The following is a 26,754-nucleotide window of genomic DNA, read 5'->3' on the forward strand; positions in this document are numbered from 1 at the left end:
TGTACGTCCTCTGTTGAAATCCCTATCATATAAGTGGTTGCACTGAGGCAAGTGGTGTTAGAACTGCCCCCGAAATACAGTTTGATTATGCATCCGTATGATAAGACATTCTGTCACCCTAGCAGGGTACGGTTTAGCCGTCAGAGCTGGGTGTGTTGAGGATATAGGTATTTGCGAACAAACATAACAATTAGTAACGTAATTCCATAGCCAATAAATGAACATATCTGTACCACATATTAGTATGGTATATATGAGGGTGTCCATCTGTCTCGTTCACATTATGAATAAACCTCTTCTGACGTTGCTTGCGTTGTTCTCTGGCTCGGTCCACAGTGAGCTGCAATTCTTGGGTCAACCACCAGGCCAGGAATCCGAGGAGCACGAAACACACTAAGATCACAACGCAACCGGCTGCCCTACCAACAGTCCGGCAGCGGCGGCGCTGAGCACGCCGCTCCGGGGTCTGCTGTAGTTCAGTCATGATTGCTAGGATACAGTGTTGTTAACCACCTCACCTAATAGTGCAAGGATCTCCCTGCTTCACTGGCATTGAGACAATCTATTGCTAATTAAATAGACTCCCTTTGTAGCCAGACTTCCCCTTACACTGTGGAGGCAGCCAACACACGCTGTATCTTACAGTGATGTATCCACGTTGATCTCTCCGCTATCTTTACTGCAGTTGGTGTTGTTAACAGCACTTGGTATAGACCTTCCCAACGAGGACTGGACCAGTTCTTCCTCTTAATCACTCTGATGAACACCCAGTCTCCTGGCTAGACTACTGGAAGGCCGTCCTGTGGAAGATCAAAATTATTCGGCAGTAAATGTGTTTAAGTTATCTCTTTCTGTGTTAATGTCTTTTTCATCAAATTTGCTAATGTTTGTTCCTCATCTGCTGTTTTAGTATCCATGTCAAAATTGGTAGACGATATGGTCGTCCATAAAGTATCTCAAATGGTGTTAACCCTGATGGTGTTGGTGTTATTCTCATATACAATTTTACTAGGTCCAACATTCAATCCAGGTTCGTTTTGTCTCTTCTATACATTTCCTTAATCTTATTTTTATTGTGCCCTTTGTCCTTTCCACTAATCCGGCACTGTGTGGATGATAAGCACAATGATTTTTGAGATTAACCTGTAGTGCTTCTCCTACGTATTGCACTATTGTATTAACAAAATGCGCTCCATTATCTGAATAGACTGTTTCTGGTATTCCAAATCGTGGGATGATGTCTTTGCATAATGCTTTAGCCACTGTAAGTGAATCTGCATGTTTTGTAGGGAACAATTCTACCCATTTTGAGAAGGCATCAATTATGACTAAACAAAATTCCTTCCCTTCATGTTTACTCAGCTGTATATAATCCATATGAATCACTTGAAAGGGATATTGTGGTGTTGGAAATTTACCTCTTTGGGGTCTCAAATTGCCTTGTGAGTTGTGTTTTGCACATATCATGCATGCTCTACAATGCTGTTTTGCATATGCATCGAACCCATAAAGACAAAAAATAGATTGCAATTGCGATATCATACCCCCTGATGAGACATGCGTCACGCCATGGCTCATAATAGCTGCCCATTTAAACATATTTTTTGGCAATATGGGTTTCTTTTGTGGGCATACGTACAAATCATTTGCATACGTAGCTCCTTTATTTATCCACATCTGTTTTTCTTTCAGTTGCCTGCTGTTGCATGTCAGCAAGCAGTGTATGACCTAAATGCAAATCTGGAGTGGTTTCCTGTACAACAAAAATAGAAGAAACTGCTGCTGCCTCTTTTGCTGCTCTGTCAGCAAAATCATTTCCTTTTGAAATACTGTCAGAGCCCTTGGTGTGAGCCGCACATTTGCATATAGCAATTTGTTTAGGCAATTTCACAGCCTTCAGTAGTGCAGTTAGGAGTGTGGCATGAGTCACTGGCTTTCCAGATGATGTCACCATTCCACGCTCTTCCCACAGTTTTGCAAACACATGCACTGTGCTAAAAGCGTACTGGCTGTCTGTATAAATTGTTACAGCCGTACCTTTAAACAGATAGCAAGCTGCAGTTAAAGCAACTAATTCAGCTGCTTGTGCTGAAAATGAGGATGGCAATGAAGCAGAATCCAATACTTCTGAATTTGTGACAACAGCATATCCAGATTGTGTTTGTCCATAAGCGTTTTTAGTGGAAGAACCATCCACATACACAATTGTACTGTTTGGGATGGGTGTGTCCTGGAGGTCTGGGCGTGCTTTCGTACAGACCGTAGCTACATCAAGACAATTGTGCGGCTCACCATCCTCAGGTAAAGGTATCAATGTGGATGGATTCAATGTTGTACAGCGCTCTACCGTAAGGTGTGGTTGTGATAATAGCAAGGACATGCACGAAAGATGTCTTGCTGGGGACAAAAGGCTCATGTTTGTCTGCAACAGAAGTGCAGAAACTGCATGTGGAACTTATCATTCTCCACCCCACTGAGGGCGGAGCCTTTTTTACAGGAAATATGGGTGTGTTACATGGTGAATCTGGACATGGCACTATTACTCCTGCTGTTAATAAATTCTCTATTACTGGCCTGATTCCTTCAATTGCATCAGGTTTCAATGGATACTGTCTTACACATGGTCTGTATTCTGTTTTTGGTCTTATAACTACAGGTTGTGCATTTTTTATCAGTCCTACGTCTGAAGGACCTGTTGTCCACAATCCTGATGGTACCGAAGAGAGAAGATCATCTTCTTCAGGACTCAACTGAAACACTCAGGATTGTGAAGTGGACACATCAATGTGTGTTCCAGCTGTCAGCACCAATGAGACATTAACTGGCACTTTATACAATTTAGTTGATGGACTGAACTCCGTTCGTGGTCCAACTCTGCTCCAATCAGAGGCTGACAAAGCTGTTATGACTGTCAGTCCCAATTCTTGCCATTCTGTCAAATATGGCTTACAAAGTGACATATGTAATGGCATACCTGTGAATCTCAATTTTGATACATCTTCAGTGGCGCCTGTTACTGTTATGACAGCTGTTGAGTTGCCATCATGAATCAAATCGGTCATTGTCAGCTTCACAGGTGAAACATTTTTCAATTTAGTTTCATAGTCACCATCCGGACCTGGAGGATCTTTATGCCACATTGTGACATGCAGGTCAGGTGGTGACATCTGTTGTTCAGGATTTTTTAGTAGGGCTGTCGCTTGCAAGACGACATCTTTACCCCATCCTGCAGCATCTTCTTCTGAAATGTCAAATGTATAGTAATAGTGGAATGTGGGGTCATCGCTTTCTTCTCTTACCATGTTAACGCCTCCTGTGCGTTCAACAACTAATTTCCCTTGTTCCACAATTATGGACAAGCCCAATGCAGTCAATCCGTCTCGTCCTAGGAGGTTAACTGGACATCGTGGCATGCTCAACACTGACATAGTACACGTCAGGCCAAATGGATCTGTCAACGTTATGGGTTTGGTGATAGGGACGTCTGATGTTTGTCCATTTGCAGAGCGAACCCTAAAGATTTCGTTGCTTAATTGATGGACAGGTATGTTGTCATTACATGTGGTTCTACATGCTCCTGTATCACAAAGGAATGTCACTGGTCGTCCATTTACCAACAAAGTCACTTCTGGTTTTGGTACCGGATTTCCCAGCAAGGCACACAGATCCATATCACAATCAGACTGCCTATCTGATGTGGAATCATGGATTATGGATTCTAGTCATTGTGGATACTGTGGCTGCGGAGGATTATTCCGTTGTTGAATTCTCCCTGCTGCTCCCTCAGTAGGTGGATTCGGACAATTTCTATACATATGTCCCTCTCTTCCACAGTTCCAACAAATCAGGGGACCACGTGGTGGCCCTCCCTGTCTGTGCTGCTGTTGTGGTTGCCAGGGTCCTTGATGTTGTGGCTGTCCACCTTGTCTATTTTGCCATGGCTTTTTGGGGCATTTGCACTGCTTCTGCTGTCTTAAGTTACCCTGCTGGTAATATATTTCATCATCTCCATGTGCTACATACACTCCTTTGTCGCTGTTTCTTGTCTTTTTCTGCTTTAAGACTTCTTCTGCATGACAGCAGTGTGTATGTGTTTCTTCCAATGTGCCTGTAGGCAATCCAATCCAATGTTTCTGTATCCAAGCTTTTATATCCTTATTGGAATGTTGGATCAGAGCGTTTTTCAATTGTTGTTCATACACAGGTGTTCCTGGCAATATGCCACTATGGACCCTAAATACATTCTCAAATCTGCATCTAAACTCTGTCCATGGCTCTCCTTCTTTCTGAGTTGTCCTGGTAATTTCAGTATAATTTATCTTTGGTCCTAACACTCCTTTTGCACGTGTAATCATAGCTTCCACTCTTGTTTCTAAGACTAGATCATCATGTGTCAGTGGTACGCCTTGTTGATCTGCAGGATTCCAGTCTCCGCGTATCTGACTCCATTTTAGGGCCACATGCAGGTCCACTAAGGTGGTAAGAACTTCTAATGTTTTCTATATCCTGCATAAATCCCTCAATGTCGACATGTGGCGATGGTATCATGTCGACTGCTGCTTTGATATCATCAGCATTCCATGTTCGATATACGAGCATGGTTGATCGCTGTCCTGCTGTTCCTGCACGAGGATTTGGTACTTCTATCATAGGATAGGCACCTCCCTGGTCACTATGTTCCACCATGGGAGGGGCTGTAGGCACTTTCGCTTGACTGCGTGTTTGTGGTTTTTCTGGTTTTTCACTTTTTACCTTAGGTTTTACTGCCAAATCATACTGTGGTGGCGGTACATCGTCATCCTCTGGTAGAGGAGATAAGGGTGTTGTTGTCACCGACGATCCAGCCGGCGGTGGTTGCTGAGGCTGTTCTGGTTCTCTGTGCTGAATTATCACATCTTCTTCTGCCTTACCTACAGCTTTCTTTTTCCTTGCTTTCTCTAATCGTCGCTTCTCTGCTCCCTTCTGTCTGTTCTCTGCTTCCTCCTCCCAAAATGCCACTAAATCTGCCCCTACTTTCTGCATCTTTTTCTCATCACCTTTATGTTCCTGTTCTAACTCCTTCTTTAGCTTCTGTATACTGATCAGGTTCAGTCGTCCGTCAAAGTCATGTTTATTTATCCAGGTCTCCAATTTCTTTGTTGCTTTTGGATTTTTTTTGCTTCCATAAATTTCCAGTCGTCAGTTGATAAATTTTCCTTATTTTTAGATGTCTTACCCCCCATTTTTATTATCCCTTGTTATAATTTGGACTTCAGACGGGGGCACACCTAGGGTGTTCTAAATCTGAAGTTTTCACACTTTCTTTGGACGTGACAATTAATTTGCCGTCGTGTGGTTGATTCCTTTCACCTCCCCGTAGGAAGCGGAATCACTTGCCTCTGCTTCCACACGCACGGTTGTCACTTGTCCAAAGTATTACACTTTCACACAGTTATTTACACTTACACAAAACACTATTTACACATAGAAACACTTTTAATAATGGTACGCGTATTCTTATGCCAGGGGAGCTCGCCCTCCCGTGAAATTTAACTAATGTCCTGCATTAGGGGACTCCGCCGTCCCTGCCAAATTTAACTGCTTTTTTACAGTGCACGTATTTCTACCCGGGATTTCCTTTACGTATTAAAACAGAGGAGTCCGTATCCTCCTTCCGGAATTTAACTACGTGCGTCCCTTGCAACCGTAGAGGAGTCCGCCCTCCTTACAGAGTTTAACTGTGTTTCATTAACAGACGATTCTGTATCATCGCTTACGGAGTTTAACTGTTTTATGTGATCACTTTTATCCCCTACCGGTACGCGTATATAAACAGAGGAGTCCGCACCCTCCTTACAGAGTTTAACTGCTTTGCATTAACAGACGATTCTGTATCATCGCTTGCGGAATTTAACTGTTTTGTGATCTGATCACCACTCACTCAGTACTGTTTACAAAGAAATTTTACTCACTGACTCGACTTCCTGTCTGTCTTCTTCGGGAAAATCTCGTCAACCAGACGATGCCAACGGTGGTCGACAATTGCAGACACGATCAATCGATCGATCGGACCTTGGCCAAGGATTTACGTCTGGACTTGACGACCTCCGCCGGACACCTCCGGTGTTGTTGATCCCGGACCAGCCCCCAGTCAATGTTGGGTATTTTCTCCTCCAAACATTTTTAAAACCTTTAACAAGACAAACAGAGTCAAGAAACACCAGTGAGACAGAAAGTCAAATTTTACGCGCGGAGTGCAGTCAGGCTGTACACCAAGGCTACACTAAAGTCTGGCCTGTTCTCCCGCTCTTTTTATTAGAGAAGCCCTCATTACATCATGAAACTTGTCCTAAGGGGGGGGGGGACAACGCGAGACAAGTTTCTTCCCGTAACATAAACACATACGTCAATAAGTGCAGCTGTAAGGAAAAACAGTTTCTTTTTTTTTACTCTTATCGTCGAAGGTCAGCACATCCCGTTCGTCTGTTGCAGTTATCAGCTGTTGTGCATCTGCCTGGAGTGTCCTGGTCTTCACCCTAAGCATCACATCACAACAGTCAAATCAACCTTCAGTTATTTTACTCCCAGTTTAGCCTGACCCCGTCATGCTTCACTCCCAGTCGTTAGCGGCTACGAAAACAAGTTGTATAATAATAATAATAAGTACATCCAGCTCTTCATTCCCAGTTCAGATTGACCCCAGCATGCTAAAACAAGGTTGAATAACACATACATTCTCGGGGTTAGGTGCAAACAGCACAACACCGTTTTCATAAGAAAGAAGACGAAGGTACAAATGTTTAACAGTGATAACATATATATATACACTCAACAAAAATATAAACGCAACACTTTTGGTTTTGCTCCCATTTTGTATGAGATGAACTCAAAGATCTAAAACTTTTTCCACATACACAATATCACCATTTCCCTCAAATATTGTTCACAAACCAGTCTAAATCTGTGATAGTGAGCACTTCTCCTTTGCTGAGATAATCCATCCCACCTCACAGGTGTGCCATATCAAGATGCTGATTAGACACCATGATTAGTGCACAGGTGTGCCTTAGACTGCCCACAATAAAAGGCCACTCTGAAAGGTGCAGTTTTGTTTTATTGGGGGGGGATACCAGTCAGTATCTGGTGTGACCACCATTTGCCTCATGCAGTGCAACACATCTCCTTCGCATTATCCGTGAAGAGAACACCTCTCCAACGTGCCAAACGCCAGCGAATGTGAGCATTTGCCCACTCAAGTCGGTTACGACAACGAACTGGAGTCAGGTCAAGACCCCGATGAGGATGACGAGCATGCAGATGAGCTTCCCTGAGACGGTTTCTGACAGTTTGTGCAGAAATTCTTTGGTTATGCAAACCGATTGTTTCAGCAGCTGTCCGAGTGGCTGGTCTCAGACGATCTTGGAGGTGAACATGCTGGATGTGGAGGTCCTGGGCTGGTGTGGTTACACGTGGTCTGCGGTTGTGAGGCTGGTTGGATGTACTGCCAAATTCTCTGAAACGACTTTGGAGACGGCTTATGGTAGAAACATGAACATTCAATACACGAGCAACAGCTCTGGTTGACATTCCTGCTGTCAGCATGCCAATTGCATGCTCCCTCAAATCTTGCGACATCTGTGGCATTGTGCTGTGTGATAAAACTGCACCTTTCAGAGTGGCCTTTTATTGTGGGCAGTCTAAGGCACACCTCTGCACTAATCATGGTGTCTAATCAGCATCTTGATATGGCACACCTGTGAGGTGGGATGGATTATCTCAGCAAAGGAGAAGTGCTCACTATCGCAGATTTAGACTGGTTTGTGAACAATATTTGAGAGAAATGGTGATATTGTGTATGTGGAAAAAGTTTTAGATCTTTGAGTTCATCTCATACAAAATGGGAGCAAAACCAAAAGTGTTGCGTTTATATTTTTGTTGAGTGTATATATATAAAATCCTTAACACTGGGACAGTGTGTAAAATGGATATTTTGCGTGCCCATCATGTTCACATCACAAACTAAAATAAGTTGTAGTGACTGCATACAGATTGGCCACGAATAAAGCATTTTTATTATGTCTGCTTTGCATCTGATTTGCGGTGGATGCAAATCAGATGCGCTGTGTTCACAGCTGGATGCCGTTCTTTGTTCTATCGGCTGCCATGCGCTCTGCATTGGATGCTGCGTATATAAAATAATTATTTTGTGGCGGATTAATCATTTTATTCTGCAAATTGGCTGCTGAAAACAGCTCTAATCACCTCCTGAATCACAGAGGAAGCTGCAGCTGGGCCGTGCATGCGCGTATGAACAGCTAACAAGCAGCAGAAAGCATTTTGAGCCATCTAAAAAGGTAATTATTTGACTTGTTTACATTCTCGTCTGCAGCTATTACAGTATTTATTCCGGTTTATAACAGATTTACCTTCTTGTTATAATCATTCAGACGAGCTGCGCTTTGATGTGATCTGCTGACGTCACCACTCACCCTGTTCACTACTTGTTTACTCCAATCAACTTGTCCAAGTCCAGCAAATGCTCCAGAGCCTGTATTGTTGGTGTGAATAGTGATGCCAACGGCCCGAGTGCGCTTCTTTTATGACCACAATGCAGATGCCTTGCATGCGCAAACACATGCACGATGCATTCATAATACACCTGTAATACTTCATGATAACCGCAATGCGTTGGATTCGTTTCCTCACTACTTGCGTTATACAACCGTGATTGTTCATCATATATTCGCTATACATTATTAATATATCCATAATTCATACTGGGACATTTGTCATTTTTGGCCATTTTTGTTGCAAACGACAACGAACGCCCAGAATTTGTGTACTCAATTCATCTGCAATTAATCCTCTCCCCAGTGGGACCAGGCCCTTAGGGAGACAAGGTTTCTTTCAATAACAAAAACTGTCAAAAAAAACTTTCTAGTGTGTGGTTGGAGTTTTGTGGCGATAGGAATCGCACCACACACTGTACAACTAAACCTGTCAGATCTATGATTTTTTTTTTAATCTCCACATGTGTGGTCTCAGGTTCTGGAAACTACAGATAATTTTAAAATCCTGCGGTCGACAACACTGTGATATAACTGGTTGCCAGTAGAGGGTGTTCTATGCATTTTGATTTTGATTTTAAATTTTGTATTTATTTCTTGTCATGTTTGGTGCAATTGTTATTTGTAACCTTTTTCAAAACCATAATAAATTATTAAAATAATAACTCAATATTAATTTGAGTAGTTATTTTGGAAATAAAAAGACCCCCACTGACAAATTCTGAATTATGGTTCATTTTGGGAGGGGGTGGGGGGGACACCACAAAGCATTTGTGCTTAGGGCACCCAAATGGCTAGCACCAGCCCTGCTCCTATCATGCTAATTTATCTACACTTGAATGATATGTTGTATTTTCTGTTTTTGTACCTCATGTTCAAACTGAAATGGGAAAGAAAGCTTTTATTATAAATGAAAGTTGGTGCCCAATGTCACGCTGGAAGCTGGAAACTTTTCCATAAAGTGTTGCCCGTTCTAGTCACCTTGGGAGTCTCCTCGTTTGTGCTGGTCAGCGTGTATATTCCACCACAGGTGTGCATAATGCTGGTGCAACAGCAGCTCACTGACCAGATCACAGATGTGGAGAGAAAGTATCCAGATTCCCTGTTCATCATTTTAGGGGATTTTAACAGAGCAAATCTGAGCCATGAACTCCATAAATACAGAAAGCACATCATGTGTCCCACCAGGGACACAAACATTCTTGACCACTGCTACACAACAATAAAGGATGCCTACCACTCTGTTCCCCTTGCAGCTCTGGGAGTCTGTTCACTGTCTGATCCAGCTCATCCCCACTAACAGGCAGAAATTAAAATCTTTAAAGCCTGTAGTGAAGATGGTAAAGAAGTGGACATATGAGTCAAGGCAGGAGTTACAGGCCTGTTTTGACTGCACAGACTGGAGCATCTTTGAAGCTGAACACAGACATTCAAGGACTTTGAGGCAGCTCCATCAAACCAAGGATGAGGCAGACAGAAATGGAAATAGGCTTCTGTACAAGAAGGCCAGGAACATGCTGACAAAGGAGATCAGAATAGCTAAGAGGAGGTACTCTTATAGGCTGGAAAAAAAAAAAAAACAATTCTCAGCCAACAGCAGTATGTAGAGGTCTTCAGCATGCCACCAACTACAAGCGATCATACCCACAACCTGTGGAGAACTCCCGACTGACTGAGAAGCTGAAACAGTTTTATGCCAGGTTTGAAAGAGACCATCTCACATCCCTCACCCACCCCAACAACAGATTTCCTGCCCCCCTAGACACCTCTTTCCACCTCCCGTCTGCAACACCACCCACACTAATGATCTGTGAAGACGAAGTATCTCAGTACTTTAGTAAACAAAAGATCAACAAGGCTCCAGGACCTGATGGTGTCTCCCCTCATGTCAGAGCGCATGTGTTGACCAGCTGGTGCCCATCTTCACCCGGATCTTCAACAGATCTCTGGAGCTGTGCAGTGTCCCTTCCTACTTCAAATGCTCCATTATTATCCCACTCCCAAAGAAACCCTCCATAACAGGACTAAATGACTACAGGCCCACTACCCAGACATCTGTTGTCATGAAATCTTTTGAATGGCTGGTGTTGAGCCACCTGAAAGACATCACAGGACCCCTGTTGGACCCCCTGCAGTTTGCCTACTGGGCAAACAGGTTATTTGAAAATACAGCCAACATGGGTTTGCATTACATCCTGCAACACCTGGAATTGGCAGAGACATATGCGAGGATCCTGTTCATGGACTTCAGCTCGGTGTTCAACACCATCATCACCATCATCCCTATTCTCCACAAAAAAAAGAAAATCAAAACTCTATAAACTCTCTGTGCCAGCTCCCACCTGTCAGTGGATCTCCAACTTCCTGATGGACAGGACACAGCAGGTGAGGCTGGGGAGCAGGGGTGCCCAAACTTTTTTGAACCGAAATCTACTTTTAAAGTTGACAGTGTATCGAGATCTACCTGTTGTGTGGGCCGCTGAAGAGGAGGTACTGCTGGCCCACCACCAGAGGGCGCCCTGCCGGAAGTGCAGGCTTCAGGCACGAGAGGGCGCAGCCTCCTCCCAGGAGCAGCTTGAGGTGACAGCTGTCACTCATTATTCATCTACCACCACATCCCATAAAAGCCGGGCAGCAACTCCACCTCCCTGCCGAGAAATCTTCTTACCTACAAGGTAAACCTCTCAGCCGTTTTTCTGTGTCGAACGCACGTGTCTGTTTCTGAGTTTTTTGCAGGAGTTCCTGTTAACTACTGTCAGCTGGGAGCTGGGTTTGTGGTTAGTGGAGGAGTGACATCTTCACCCCTCACTCCAAACCAGATAAGTAGTACTTTCAGGCGCTGCACAAACTGTGTTCCCGTGTAGGAGGTGGAAATTTTCCTACTGAAAGAAACTGAACTGTTTTGCTGATTGTTTTGCTGGTTGTGCACGTACCCACCATAAACTGTCTTTACTTCCTGCCAGCAGTACCAGATCTGACAGCTGGAGACGGTGGCCAGCTGGGGACTCTGGACTTGGCGACTCCAGTGTGCTCCAGATCCGTTGGCAGGGGAAATCGTGTGGGACCCGGCTCTTCTCTGGACAGGCGTCTTCTATCCTCGAGCCTGCCCACACGTCACCTTTGTATCATTGACTTTGTTCCAAATCTGCATTAGTCTGTATACCGTTGTGCACATTCCACAACATTAAATTGTTATACTTTTGACTTTCCATTGTCCGTACATTTACACCCCGTTGTGGGTCCGTGTCACTACACTTTCCCAACACTACCAAGCCATATCGAATGCCAATGTGTAGCCACAATATATTACACAATTTTTTGTCTGTTCTGTCTCATTTGCGTGAGTTTTCTTCCTCAAATCATCAGAGGGAGTTTTTCCTTACCACTGTTGCCTGTGTGCTTGCTCTGGGCATTGGTAAGGTTCGACCTTACTTGTGTGAAGTGCCTTGAGGCAACTTTGTTGTGATTTGGTGCTATATAAATGAAAATAAATTGAAACTAAATTGAAAATTTCTGGCAGGTTTTAACCCCTTAACGCCCGAATTTATATAGCTGTATATAAAAATTTTTTGTGTGTGTTTTTGCCTTTAAGTAGATGGCAAATAATGTTGAGATTATTCATTTCACTTTTGCATAAAAACTAGATAGTAATATTGGGTATTCTGGTAATGGCTTTATGTTACAATGTTATAATAATAATGATGGTATGTTGCAAATTTGCGACAACAGGCATACGGGTCAATTTGGTAAGTTGCATATTTGAGTCAGAGATTGTAGCATATATGCGACGATGGGCGTTAAGGGGTTAACAATAATAATGATTCACTGAAGGAAATGTGCATGGTGGAAAAGAATAAGCACAAGTAGGCCTTGGACTGGCCTCAAGTTGGAAAAGATATTCCCTACCTTACTGGGACTTCTGGCACTGAGAGGAGGAAGCTAGTCTCTCATAGTCCGGACAGTAGGAGCTGCTTGCCAGCCATAAACAGGCACTCTTGCACTCTTTTTCTGCATTGGATTTCAGAATTGGACATTCATGCCAAGTGTTACTCTGAATTGAGCTCAATGTCATTTTTCAGTGTGTGGATCCATGTTGAAGACTGATGCCACATTGGAGGATATACAGTCCACATCTATATGAGGTCTGTTAGAAAAGTATCCGACCTTTTTATTTTTTCAAAAACCTCATGGATTTGAATCACGTGTGCTTGCATGAGCCAACCTTGAACCTTTGTGCGCATGCGTGAGTTTTTTCATGCCTGTTGATTGCGTCATTTGCTTGTAAGCAGCCTTTGTGTGAGGATGGGTTGTAGTCTCTCGTCATTTTTTCTTTGCAAGGAAATGGCGGAACGACTGGAGCAGCGCGACTGCATAAAATTTTGCCAGAAACTGAGCGACAGCCAGGTGGAAACCATTTGGATTATTCAGACGGCTTTCTGGGCATCATACAAATTAAGGAGCGATACAACTAGTTTAAAGACTGTCGCACAACGGTGAGAGCGTGCTGCCCAGCATGTTGATGGGCAGCCATCAACATGCTGAAATGACCGGATCATTTCCAAAGTGAACGCTGTGTTGATGTGGGACCATCATGTGACTATCCAAGAAACTGCGGAAGAGGTGGACATCAGCACTTTTTCAGCACATTCCACTGTGACAGAAGATTTTGCCATGAAAAGAGTTGCAGCGAAATTCATCAGCACAAAGCTGATGGTGCAGCAAAAGCGCCTTCGTGTTGAATCCTCACAGGACATCTTGTGACATGCCCACCTCGTCCACAATTTCTCTGATAGTCACAACACTGAAAAGCCACCAAAAGCCGCCTGTATCTTCCGAATGGTGGAATGGTGGAAAACGCACGCATGCGCACGAAGGTTCAAGGTTGGCTCATCCATGTTGGGGAAAGTGTAGTGACACGGACCCACAACAGGGGGCGCAAATGAACGGTCAATAGATGAGCCAAAAGGTAACAATTTTAATGTTGTGAATGTGCACAACGATTATACAGACAATCACAGAATCGGATAGCAGTCAATACACCAAGGTGACGTGTGGGCAGGCTCGAGGATAGAAGACGTCTGTCCCAAGAAGAGCCGGAACCACATGATCTCCACCACCACAGAACCCGGAGAATACTGGAGCCGCCAAGTCCCAAATTCCCAGGTGATCACCGTCCCCGACTGTCGGATCCGGTACTGCTGGCGAGGAGGACAAACAGTGAGATGTGGGTGTGTGCACACCCAGTAACAAAAACAGTCAGAAGGTGGAAAGTCACCTCCACCTCTAATCACACACTCGTGCAGCTCCTGTCTAACCACTTATCTGGTTTGGGTGTGAAGCGAAGCCGTCGCTGTTCACATCAAACGCCAATCCACAGATAATGAAACGCCACAGGAATACGGCTGCAAAGAAGTTCAGGTTATTATTCAATGATTTAGGTCAGCAGAGAAAAGTACCTTCACAGGTAGATGATATCTTGGCAGCGAGGTGGAGATGACATCCGGCTTTTATGGAGTGATGAAATGAAGATGGGTGACAGCTGTCATGAGTTGATGTGTGACAGCTGTCACTCCCGGTTGTGTCCGTAGCGGCTGCGCCCTCTCGTGCCTGAAGCCCGCACTTCAGGCAGGGCGCCCTCTGGTGGTGGGCCAGCAGTACCTCCTCTTCTGGCGGCCCACACAACAATCCAAGCACACGTGATTCAAATCCATCAGGTTGTTGAAAAAAATAAAAAAGGTCGGATACTTTTCTAACAGACCTCATATTTTCCCCAAATGGAAAACAGAGAAAACTGACAACAGCATCTTTGGATGCAAAGTCAGTAAAGTGCCTGTCAAATTCTGACAAGATGTGTCCTCAGACTCCTGGCCCGAACAGAACACTGCAATTTTGTTCGCCACATTCATTACTCTTCTTATTTATGGACCATTGTGCTGCTCGCCGACATTTCAATTCCTGGACTTTTCAGGTGAGTAGAGGGGATTTAGCCAGGTCAGCATTAGATGTGAGCATCGTATTTCTTGTGAAACGTCTGAAAAGCCGCTCCAAATTCCATTTCTTCAGTAAAACCACATTTACACTGCAGATAAGACAGATGGATTTGCTATTCGATTAAAGGAAAAAAATATATGTTTTCGTTTGTTATCCTCCACTATGGAAGTAGAGCTTTTCCTCTCTGGCATTTAATGGCAGCTGGCATCCTTAATGGTGCATTGCTGCCACCTGCTGCATCAGTCTGTTTTAGCAGCACTAAATCGTCTCGGGTCCAGAGAGAGATTTTTTTTCATGCAATCGACTGGAACTTAGCGATCGACTGGTTGGGCACGTCAGCTGGGGAGTATCACATTGAGCACATGGACAATCAGCAGTGGAGCCCCTTAGAGGTGTGTGCTCTCCTCACTGCGCTTCTCCCTGTACATGAACGACTGCACCTCAGGGTAACCCCTCTGTTAAACTCCTGAAGTTTGTGGATGACACTACCATTATTTATTATTATTATTACCACTATTACCACTTATTACCACTTATTACCATTATCATCATTGGACTCATCCAGGATGGTGATGACGATGCAGCCATACAGGACGTGGAACAGTAGGTCATCTGGTGTCATCAGAACAACCTACAGCTGAACCCACTCAAAGAATGTGGAGATGATAGTAGACTTCAGGAGGATCCCACCATCAACCGTCCCCTTTACATCCTCAACAACACTGTGCCTACTGTGGACACTTACCGGTTCCTGGTATCCACCATCTCCTGGAATCTGAAGTGGACCTCCCACATAGACTCCATCAGGAAAAAGGCACACTAGAGGATGTACTTTTTCAGACAGCTCAGGAAGTTCAGTGTGACAGTAAATGTCATATACCTTCTTTCTTCTTTGTCTGACAAAATATAAGCTGACTGGGGGAAGTGATTAACATAAATACTGTTTTCACCATGACAATTCATTAAGAATTCAACAAATAACATTTAATATGCACCAAGAGTTACAAAAGGAATACTCATAATGTCACATGAAAGAAATGTGCAACATATTATATTGGAATATAAATTTTGTCTTTTGTTAACTGTACCAACAGGAAAAGAAAATGATAATTTCTCTCTTTTGTTAAAAGAAAGCATATTCTTGTATGGAAGGGTCAGTGTCCTTCCTCAAGGTGGTAAAGTGAGTCCATTTCAATGCTGGTCATTTTATGATCTTTGACCTTTCGTCATTTGGCTTGTTCATCTGATCTATTTTAGTGATAAGACATGAACTAGAATGCTTTGAGGACCCCTTCTGGAGATGTGAGATGCTATGAATTGATTACCGAGTACTTGGGTGTTGATATATCCTGGCAACATTTCAAGAAGGGTCCTTGATACAAAGGGACTTTCTGTTGAAGTTTTCCAAAGGCATCAAAAATTTAGCCAGAAAATGTTTGGAGGACTGGTCACTTTGTGAAAAGGTGGGGACTTTTGGAGTCTGGCACAGAGTCTGTTGTGCTGCCGATTCTCCAAGGACCGATTCTCCAAGGCGGCCCACTTCGTGGCCCTCCCGAAGCTCCCTACGGCCCAGGAGACAGCGGACCTCCTGGTCCACCACGTCGTCCGTCTGCATGGGATCCCTACAGACGTTGTCTCGGATCGTGGTCCCCAGTTTTCCTCTTACGTCTGGAGGAGTTTCTGCAGGGAACTGGGGGCCACCGTGAGCCTCTCGTCCGGGTACCATCCACAGACGAACGGACAGGCAGAACGGGCCAACCAGGAGTTGGAACAGACCCTCCGCTGTGTGACATCCGCACACCCGACGGCCTGGAGCAACCACCTGGCCTGGATCGAGTATGCGCATAACAGCCAGGTGTCTTCTGCCACCGGCCTTTCCCCATTTGAGGTGTGTTTGGGGTACCAGCCCCCATTATTTCCTGCGGAGGTGCCGTCGGGTGTGGCGCACCGCCCGTTCTGCCTTGTTGAAGGCCCGGACGAGGGCCAAGACCCATGCAGACCGCCGGCAGTCCCCGGCCCCTGCATACCAGCGCGGGCAGGAAGTGTGGTTGTCGACAAAGGACATCCCGCTTCAGGTACAGTCACCAAAACTGATGGACAGGTTCATCGGACCCTTCCGCATCCTCAAGGTCCTTAGCCCTGCCGCAGTGAAGCTCCAGCTCCCCGCTTCACTGCAGATCCACCCGGTGTTTCACATCTCCAAGATCAAACCACACCACACCTCACCCCTCTGTGCTCCCGGTCCGGCACCGCCTCCTGCCCGGATCATTGACGGGGAGCCGGCCTGGACAGTGCGCCGGCTCCTGGACGTCCATCGAATGGGCCGGGGGTTCCAATATCTGGTGAACTGGGAGAGGTATGGACCCGAAGAACGCTCCTGGGTGAAGAGGAGCTTCATCTTGGATCCGGCCCTCCTGGCCGATTTCTACCATGGACACCCCGATAAGCCTGGTCGGGTGCCAGAAGGTGCCCCTTGAGGGGGGGGGTCCTGTTGTGTGGGCTGCCAGAAGAGGAGGTACTGCTGGCCCACCACCAGAGGGCGTCCTGCCTGAAGTGCGGGCTTCAGGCACGAGAGGACGCCACCGCCACGGACACAGCCGGGGTGACAGCTGTCACTCATTATCTCCTGACAGCTGTCACTCATTCATGCTTCATCATCTCACTCCATAAAACCCGGACGTCATCTCCACCTCATCGCCGAGATATCGTCAAACCGTTCAGGTAGTATTCTCAGCCTTGAAAGTGAACTGTGTATCAGTCTGAACTCTGTTTTGCAGCCGTTTTCCTGAAATGTTCCTTATCTGTGAGATCGGCGTTCGGTGTGACCAGCGACGGCTTTGCTGCACACCTCTACCAGATAAGTGGGTAGACAGGAGCTGCACGAGTGTGTGTTAGAGGTGGAGGTGGAATTCCCACCGTTGTTGCTACTGGGTGTGCACACACCCATATCTTATTGTCTCTGCTCCCTGCCAGCAGTACCAGATCCGACCTTCGAAGACGGTGGCCACCTGGGGACTCGGGACTTGGCGGCTCCAGTATTCCCCGGGTTCGGTGGCGGAGGAAATCGTGTGGTTCCGGTTCATCTCAGGACAGATGTCTTCTATCCTCGAGCCTGCCCACACGTCACCCTAGCGATTGACTGTCTGTAAAATTTCACATTCTTCTGTGTTGTGCTCATTCACAACAGTAAAGTGTTCATATTTGACTCTTTCATTGTCCGTTCATTTACGCCCCCTGTTGTGGGTCCGTGTCACTACACTTTCACAACAGGATATCTCGGCCAGCGTCATGGATCCCGAGGGGCGTCACCCATCTGTTGGACAGCCAATGGAAGAGCAGGGTGCACAGGCGTCTGCAGGAGGCGTGCTCGGTGAGTTGCAGCAAATCCTCACCGCCTTTACCGCTCGGCTGGATTTGATGACCGAGCAAAACGTCATCCTTAATCGCAGGATGGAGGCTCTCACCGCTCAGGTGGAAGCGCGCGATCAGAGCACTGCTGCGGCTCCTCCTCCTGCCGACCCTGTGCCCAATATTAACGTTCCACTGGTCGTTCAACGAACCCCCCACCATCCCCTGAAGCATACATAAGTCTCCCAGAGCCGTACGGGGGTTGTGTGGAGACGTGCGCGGACTTTTTGATGCAGTGTTCGCTCGTCTTCGCACAACGACCCGTGATATACGCGTCTGACGCCAGCAAGGTGGCTTATGTTATTAACTTGCTTCGTGGTGAGGCACGCGCTTGGGCTACAGTGTTTTGGGAGCAAAACTCATGGCTCCTTACCTCTTATACTGGGTTTGTGAGGGAGTTCAGAACAGTGTTTGATCACCCTAACAGAGGAGAGACCGCTTCAACAGTGCTGCTGTCAATGCGACAGGGGCGTCGGAGCGCAGCCGAATATGCAGTCGACTTCCGACTCCGCGCCGCCTTCATAAACGGACTGTCGTCGGTCCTGAAGGAGCACCTGGTAGCTAGGGAAGAACCGCGGGATTTAGATGGACTTATCGATCTCGTTATATGGTTAGACGTACGGTTATAGGTTGGAGAAACACCGTCGGGAGCGAGACGAAGGATATGGCCGGGCACGCGCCATCCCGCTCCCTTCCGGATTCGAAAAGGTTCCGCCCTCCCCACGCTCCACGGCCTCAACGCTCCGTGTGGCTACAGCTCCCCCTGCTGACGAAGCTATGGACACGAGCAGGGCCACATTTAGACCACCGAACAGACAGAGGAGGCTGGCCCGCGGGGAGTGTTTTGTCTGCGGTTCTAATGAGCACCTGCAGAGAGACTGCCCCAAGCGGTTAAACCACCAACGCCCGCCTCTAGAAACTGGGCTAAGGGTGGGCCAAGACATTCACGTGGGACATACACATATTTCCACACGACTCCCAGTTACAATCCTAAGCGGGGATTTAACCCTTCAAGCCCCAGCACTGGTGGACACGGGGTCAGAAGGGAATCTGCTGGACAGCAGATGGGCAAGGGAGGTAGGGCTCCCTCTGGTGGCTCTTCTTTCGCCATTGCAGGTGCGGGCACTAGATGGCACCCTTCTCCCTTTAATCACACACAAGACACAACCTGTAACTCTGGTGGTGTCTGGAAATCATCGGGAGGAGATCGAGTTTTTTGTGACTCCTTCTACCTCCCGCGTGATTTTGGGCTTTCCATGGATGTTGAAGCACAGTCCCCGGATTGATTGGCCGTCTGGGGTGGTGGTTCAGTGGAGCGAAACCTGCCATTAGGTGTGTTTAGGATCCTTGGTTCCTCCCGGTTTACATGCTAAGGAGGAGGTCAAAGTCCCTCCCAATCTGACGGCGGTGCCGGTTGAGTACCACGATCTTGCTGATGTCTTCAGCAAGGATCTGGCATTCGCCCTTCCCCTGCACCGTCCGTGTGATTGTGCCATTGATCTGATTCCAGGCTTTGAGTTCCCGTTCAGCAGGCTGTACAACCTCTCACGACCTGAGCACGAATCAATGGAGACCTACATCCGGGACTCATTAGCTGCCGGGCTGATCCGGAACTCCACCTCCCCGATGGGTGCAGGTTTCTTTTTTGTAGGCAAGAAGGATAGCGGACTCCGTCCATGCATTGATTACAGGGGGCTGAATGAGATTACGGTTCGCAACCGATACCCGTTGCCATTGTTGGATTCCGTGTTCACCCCCCTGCATGGAGCCAAAATCTTTACTAAGCTGGATCTTAGGAATGCGTATCACCTGGTTCGGATCCGGAAGGGAGACGAATGGAAGACAGCATTTAACACCCCGTTAGGTCACTTTGAGTACCTGGTCATGCCATTCGGCCTCACCAACGCCCCCGCGACGTTCCAAGCCTTGGTTAACGACGTCTTGCGGGACTTCCTGCACCGATTCGTCTTCGTATATCTGGACGATATTCTCATCTTTTCTCCGGATCCTGAGACCCATGTCCAGCATGTACGTCAGGTCCTGCAGCGGTTGTTAGAGAACCGACTGTTTGTGAAGGGCGAGAAGTGCGAGTTTCACCGCACTTCTTTGTCCTTCCTGGGGTTTATCATCTCCTCTAACTCCGTCGCCCCTGATCCGGCCAAGGTTGCGGCGGTGAGAGATTGGCCCCAACCTACAAGCTGTAGGAAGCTGCAACAGTTCCTCGGCTTCGCTAATTTCTATAGGAGGTTCATTAAGGGCTACAGTCAGGTAGTTAGCCCCCTGACAGCCCTGACCTCTCCAAAAGTCCCCTTCACCTGGTCGGATCGGTGCAAAGCCACGTTCAAGGAGTTGAAACGACGGTTCTCTACTGCGCCGGTTTTGGTGCAGCCCGACCCTAGCCGCCAGTTTGTGGTTGAAGTGGATGCCTCTGACTCAGGGATAGGAGCCGTGCTATCCCAGAGCGGAGAGACCGATAAGGTTCTTCACCCGTTTGCCTACTTTTCTCGCAGGTTGACCCCGGCTGAACGGAACTATGACGTCGGCAATCGAGAACTCCTTGCGGTGAAAGAGGCTCTTGAGGAGTGGAGACACCTGTTGGAGGGAGCGTCTGTGCCATTCATGGTTTTCACTGACCATCGAAACCTGGAGTATATCAGGACCGCCAAGCGGCTGAACCCCAGGCAAGCCCGCTGGTCACTGTTCTTCGGGCGTTTTGACTTCCGGATCACCTATCGCCCCGGGACCAAGAACCAGAGATCGGATGCCTTGTCCCGGGTACATGAAGAGGAGGTCAAAACTGCGCTGTCGGATCCACCGGAGCCCATCCTGCCTGAGTCCACTATCGTGGCCACCCTCACCTGGGATGTGGAGAAGATCGTCTGGGAGGCCCTGGCACGAAGCCCGGACCCTGGAACTGGACCAAAGGACAAACTATACGTCCCACTAGAGACCAGGGCTGCGGTCCTAGACTTCTGTCACGGTTCCAAGCTCTCCTGTCATCCGGGGGTGCGAAGGACCGTGGCAGTTGTCCGGCAGCGCTTCTGGTGGGCGTCTATGGAGGCCGACGTCCGGGAGTACATCCAGGCCTGCACCACCTGCGCCAGGTGCAAGGCTGACCACAGGAAGTCCCAAGGACTGCTCCAACCACTTCCTGTGCCTCATCGCCCCTGGTCCCACATCGGCCTGGATTTTGTCACGGGCCTCCCACCGTCCCAGGGCAACACCACCATCCTCACGATAGTGGACCGATTCTCCAAGGTGGCCCACTTCGTGGCCCTCCCGAAGCTCCCTACGGCCCAGGAGACAGCGGACCTCCTGGTCCACCATGTCGTCCATCTGCATGGGATCCCTACAGACGTTGTCTCGGATCGTGGTCCCCAGTTTTCCTCTCACGTCTGGAGGAGTTTCTGCAGGGAACTGGGGGCCGCCGTGAGCCTCTCGTCCGGGTACCATCCACAGACGAACGGACAGGCAGAACGGGCCAACCAGGAGTTGGAACAGACCCTCCGCTGTGTGACATCCGCACACCCGACGGCCTGGAGCAACCACCTGGCCTGGATCGAGTATGCGCATAACAGCCAGGTGTCTTCTGCCACCGGCCTCTCCCCGTTTGAGGTGTGTTTGGGGTACCAGCCCCCGTTATTTCCTGTGATTGAGGGAGAGGTCGGTGTGCCCTCGGTCCGGGCCCACCTTCGGAGGTGCTGTCGGGTGTGGTGCACCGCCCATTCTGCCTTGTTGAAGGCCCGGACGAGGGCCAAGACCCATGCAGACCACCGGCGGTCCCCGGCCCCTGCATACCAGCCCGGGCAGGAAGTGTGGTTGTCGACAAAGGACATCCCACTTCAGGTACAGTCACCAAAACTGATGGACAGGTTCATCGGACCCTTCCACATCCTCAAGGTCCTTAGCCCTGCTGCAGTGAAGCTCCAGCTCCCCGTTTCACTGCGGATCCACCCGGTGTTTCACATCTCCAAGATCAAACCACACCACACCTCACCCCTCTGTGCTCCCGGTCCGGCACCACCTCCTGCCCGGATCATTGACGGGGAGCCGGCCTGGACAGTGCGCCGGCACCTGGACGTCCGTCGAATGGGCCGGGGGTTCCAATATCTGGTGGACTGGGAGGGGTATGGACCCGAAGAACGCTCCTGGGTGAAGAGGAGCTTCATCCTGGATCCGGCCCTCCTGGCCGATTTCTACCGTCGACACCCCGATAAGCCTGGTCGGGCGCCAGGAGGTGCCCGTTGAGGGGGGGGGTCCTGTTGTGTGGGCCGCCAGAAGAGGAGGTACTGCTGGCCCACCACCAGAGGGCGTCCTGCCTGAAGTGCGGGCTTCAGGCACGAGAGGGCGCCGCCGCCACGGACACAGCCGAGGGTGACAGCTGTCACTCATTATCTCCTGACAGCTGTCACTCATTCATGCTTCATCATCTCACTCCATAAAACCTGGACGTCATCTCCACCTCATCGCCGAGATATCGTCAAACCGTTCAGGTAGTATTCTCAGCCTTGAAAGTGAACTGTGTATCAGTCTGAACTCTGTTTTGCAGCCATTTTCCTGAAGTGTTTCTTATCTGTGAGATCGGTGTTCGGTGTGACCAGCGACGGCTTCGCTGCACACCTCTACCAGATAAGTGGGTAGACAGGAGCTGCATGAGTGTGTGTTAGAGGTGGAGGTGGAATTCCCACCGTTGTTGCTACTGGGTGTGCACACACCCATATCTTATTGTCTCTGCTCCCTGCCAGCAGTACCAGATCCGACCTTCGAAGACGGTGGCCACCTGGGGACTCGGGACTTGGCGGCTCCAGTATTCCCCGGGTTCGGTGGCGGAGGAAATCGTGTGGTTCCGGTTCATCTCAGGACAGATGTCTTCTATCCTCGAGCCTGCCCACACGTCACCCTAGCGATTGACTGTCTGTAAAATTTCACATTCCTCTGTGTTGTGCTCATTCACAACAGTAAAGTGTTCATATTTGACTCTTTCATTGTCCGTTCATTTACGCCCCCTGTTGTGGGTCCGTGTCACTACACTTTCACAACACTTGGTGTTTGTTCTGCTCTGCTCCCCCTCCCTTTCTGTTTCCTCAGGCACCGCATTATGAAGCTGATTTTCCACACCTGCCTACAATCATCATCACCTGTATTTAAGCCCACTGCCCGGTTTCATAAAGCACAGTCTAATCTTATTTACTTGTTTAGTCAACTAAACTCACTTAATTGACTAATCTTTTCATCTTTGCACAAAGTGCTTAGTTGGCTAAAGTTTTGCGTTACCCGGTTAAAGGTTTTAGCCTGGTACAGAGGAGGGTAATCTTATTTTAGAAGACAAAACTTGTGTCTTACCTAAAAAATGGTGGCAATCATGTACCACCACTTGATGGAACATTCACGAGCACCCCTACATCACTCGTACGCCTACAAACGGAGAGCTTCCTCTGCTTTTGGCCATTGTTGGTAGCAGACAACTGTCATGTGTTTGTGACAGTTCTCACATTAGCCACCAGGCATTGCTGTTATGCTGAGCAGCATTGTGTGCACAAAAAGAATAACTGCTAGGCTAAGCACTAAGGGCATTGTTCTGCAGTTCTTATTTGTCCGTAAATGCTAATAAAGCCAGCTAACCAAACAAAGGTTGGTTAGTTCATGACAATGAGCAACTTGGAAGTAAACAAAAACTTTTGTGCATTGGAGGTGCTTCTTGGTGATACAGTGATTTGCAAATCCTCTTCAACCTATATTCAATTGAATACACTATAAAGACAAGAAATTTAATGTTCAAACTGATAGACTTTTTTGTTTTTGTGCAAATATTTGCTCATTTGAATGCCCGCAACACATTTCAAAAAAGCTGGGACAGGGGCAAGAAAAGACTGGGAAAGTTGATGAATGCTCAAAGAACACTTGTTTGGAACATTCGACAGGTGAACATGTTAATTGGAAACAGGTGAGTGTCATGATTGGGTATAAAAGGAGCGTCTGCAAAAGGCTCAGGCGTTCACAAGCAAAGATGGGACGAGGATCACCACTTTGTGAATAACTGAGTGAAAAAATAGTCCAACAGTTTAAGAACAATGTTTCTCAATGTTTAGTTGCAACAAATTTAGGCATTCCATCATCTACAGTCCATAATATAATCAGAAGATTCAGAGAATCTGGAGAACTTTCTACACTTAAGCAGCAAGGCCGAAAACCAACATTGAATGCCCGTGAGCTTCGATCCCTCAGGCGGCACTGCATTAAAAACCGACATCATTGTGTAAAGGATCTTAAAGCGTAGGCTCAGGAACAATTCAGAAAACCATTGTGAGTTGACACAGTTCATCGCTACATCTACAAGCGCAAGTTAAAACTCTACCATGCAAAGTGAAAGCCATACATCAACAACATCCAGAAACAGCGCCACCTTCTCTGGGCCCGAGCTCATTTGAAATGGACAGACACAAAGTGGAAAAGTGTGCTGTGGTCTGATGAGTCCACATTTCAAATTGTTTTTGGAAATCATGGACGTCGTGTCCCCCGGAAAAAAGAGGAAACATACCATCCAGATTGTTACCAGTGCAAAGTTCAAAAGCTAGCATCTGTGATGGTACGGGGGGGTGTTAGTGCCTATGGTATGGACATCTTACACATCTGTGATGCACCATCAATGCTGAAAGGTACATCTAGGTTTTAGAGCAACACATGCTGCCATCCAAGCAACATGTTTTTCAGGGACGTCCCTGCTTATTTCAGCAAGTCAATACCAAGCCAAATTCTGCAAGTGTTACAACAGCGTGACTTTGTAGTAAAAGAGTGTGGGTACTAGACTGGCCTGCCTGCAGTCCAGACCTGTCACCCATTGAAAATGTGTGGCGCATTATGAACTGAGGACAAGAAGCAAGAATTGTGTGTTATACTGACCAACCAACCACTCATATCTATCAGGAAACTAATTTAGCCATAATGCATTGCAGCATTTGTGTCTAAATGCTAAAACCTTCAAAATTAGTGCATTACTTTAAAACTAAAACATATAGATAATATTTTCACTTTATCAAATGACAGATGTGACATTAATATATAAATAACTTGTCCGGAATTAGTTTGTTTAAAATTTTAACCAGAAGTCAAAACTGTCTACTTGTGCATGACTTGGGTGATATGCCAGTGATTCTGTATGGTGTGAAGAGAAAATATCTATAATATATAAAAAGAAAAAAAAATATATATATATATATATATATATATATATATATATATATATATATATATATATATATTACTGTTCATATGTTGGAGCGCAAAGCACATTTATTTTTTTATTTCCCCTTCCCTTTCTGTGACAACCAATCACAGCTCTTACAGGACCACGTTGTACCTAGCAATGGGGTCAACCCCACCTCCTCACTAAGATAGGGGTTTCTGTCAACTCCTTTCCCAGAGTTGGTCTCAGACACCTCTTGGGTGAGGCTGGGAGTCCTTGCCAGGAAATTTTAGGCTACGTTAGGAGCTCTTTGAGAGGGCTTTGAGATACACTAAGGATACGGGCCCTGGCCTTATTTGGTGTCAGTTTTTTCAGCACAACCTCACCTGTGTGAATTTACAGTTTTTTCTTTTATTCTGACATAGTGTATTAAAACAGTGACCATAACATCACCCCAAAACCTAAAATTCAAATCAGAAAAAAGTTGTTTTTTTTTTTTGCTGTGAAAATGAAACCATTTTTATAACTTAGAATGCAAATATGAATTGTACATTTCAAAAACATATGTAAAAATGTACCATAAACAAAGTTATATACAACAATTCACATTAAAATGCAGGAAATGCTTCAGGCATTTTTGTGGCTGTTTACATAGTCGTACAATAAGATGCCACACAAATTATATTTGTGACATTTAGTCCCAGAGCTATGGGGGTTTTATTAATGTTTTTGAGCACAAAAGGTTCAATAGTTGTTTCTTATGCAGAAAACTATGAGGAATTCAAAAATGTAACTCTTACAACTGTAAAGGTAGACACGAATTCACAATATTGAAGTGTGGTACCTTCGCCTCTCAGATTTCCTCGTTTTACGAGACTGGATTTTTACAGAAATGTACCTAAATCCATCTAAACGTAGGGAAATGATGCCAAAATGGACATTTCAAGACAATCTTATAGTGCTGATTTCAAATCTGTGACTTTCACTGCTCTACAAAATGTCTTGTACCGCTTAATCTGCATATCAAAATGGCCACCGGTCAAAATGCCAAAGGCGCTGAGAGGTTTCTATATTGGCAGTTCTAGAAGCATATTATATATAGGAGATTAACAATTTCAGTGGATGAAAAGGAAAGAAAAAATTATATTTCAAATATGTATCATATATGTGTACTTATCTTTTACCATAATTTCACTACAAAGTGTGAAGCTACGCACATTGTAAACTTGTTTCAACACTTTCATGCATTCATACAAAAAAAATCATTCACATCTTACAACTTTTACATATCTAATGAATCCTTCACTTGAACTGCAATTATGATAATGTATGAAGACTAGCCTACTGAATATCAATTCAAAACCTTGATTTACATATATTGTGATATGCAAATACTTTCACATTCAAAATAAGCCATCAAAATACATGAAAACCATCAGACATAAATTTTCTACATACAAATTCAGGTACTCATGCAGGAGTCTACCAGTACATCTAAATTGTTGAGTTTGAAAGTCACAGGCTACGGAAGCCGACAGAGGACTTCATATAATCTTTTTTAATTCACCTTGTTATCCCTAGATAATGACATAATTAATTAGAGATCTCGAGAAAACAACACTTTTA

At 46.4% G+C, this 26,754-nt stretch overlaps 1 long non-coding RNA gene across 1 annotated transcript; it reads left to right on the forward strand.

Annotated features, from left to right (window-relative positions):
* Positions 1 to 724: 724 nt before the first annotated feature.
* LOC117520299 lies at positions 725 to 26,754 on the forward strand. Its single transcript, XR_004563595.1, has 4 exons — positions 725 to 737; positions 12,298 to 12,309; positions 16,027 to 16,034; positions 26,636 to 26,754. It is a non-coding gene; the product is annotated as an uncharacterized LOC117520299 (long non-coding RNA).

The sequence above is a fragment of the Thalassophryne amazonica genome, chromosome 11 (genome assembly GCF_902500255.1).
Source record: "Thalassophryne amazonica chromosome 11, fThaAma1.1, whole genome shotgun sequence".
Classification (NCBI taxonomy): domain Eukaryota; kingdom Metazoa; phylum Chordata; class Actinopteri; order Batrachoidiformes; family Batrachoididae; genus Thalassophryne; species Thalassophryne amazonica.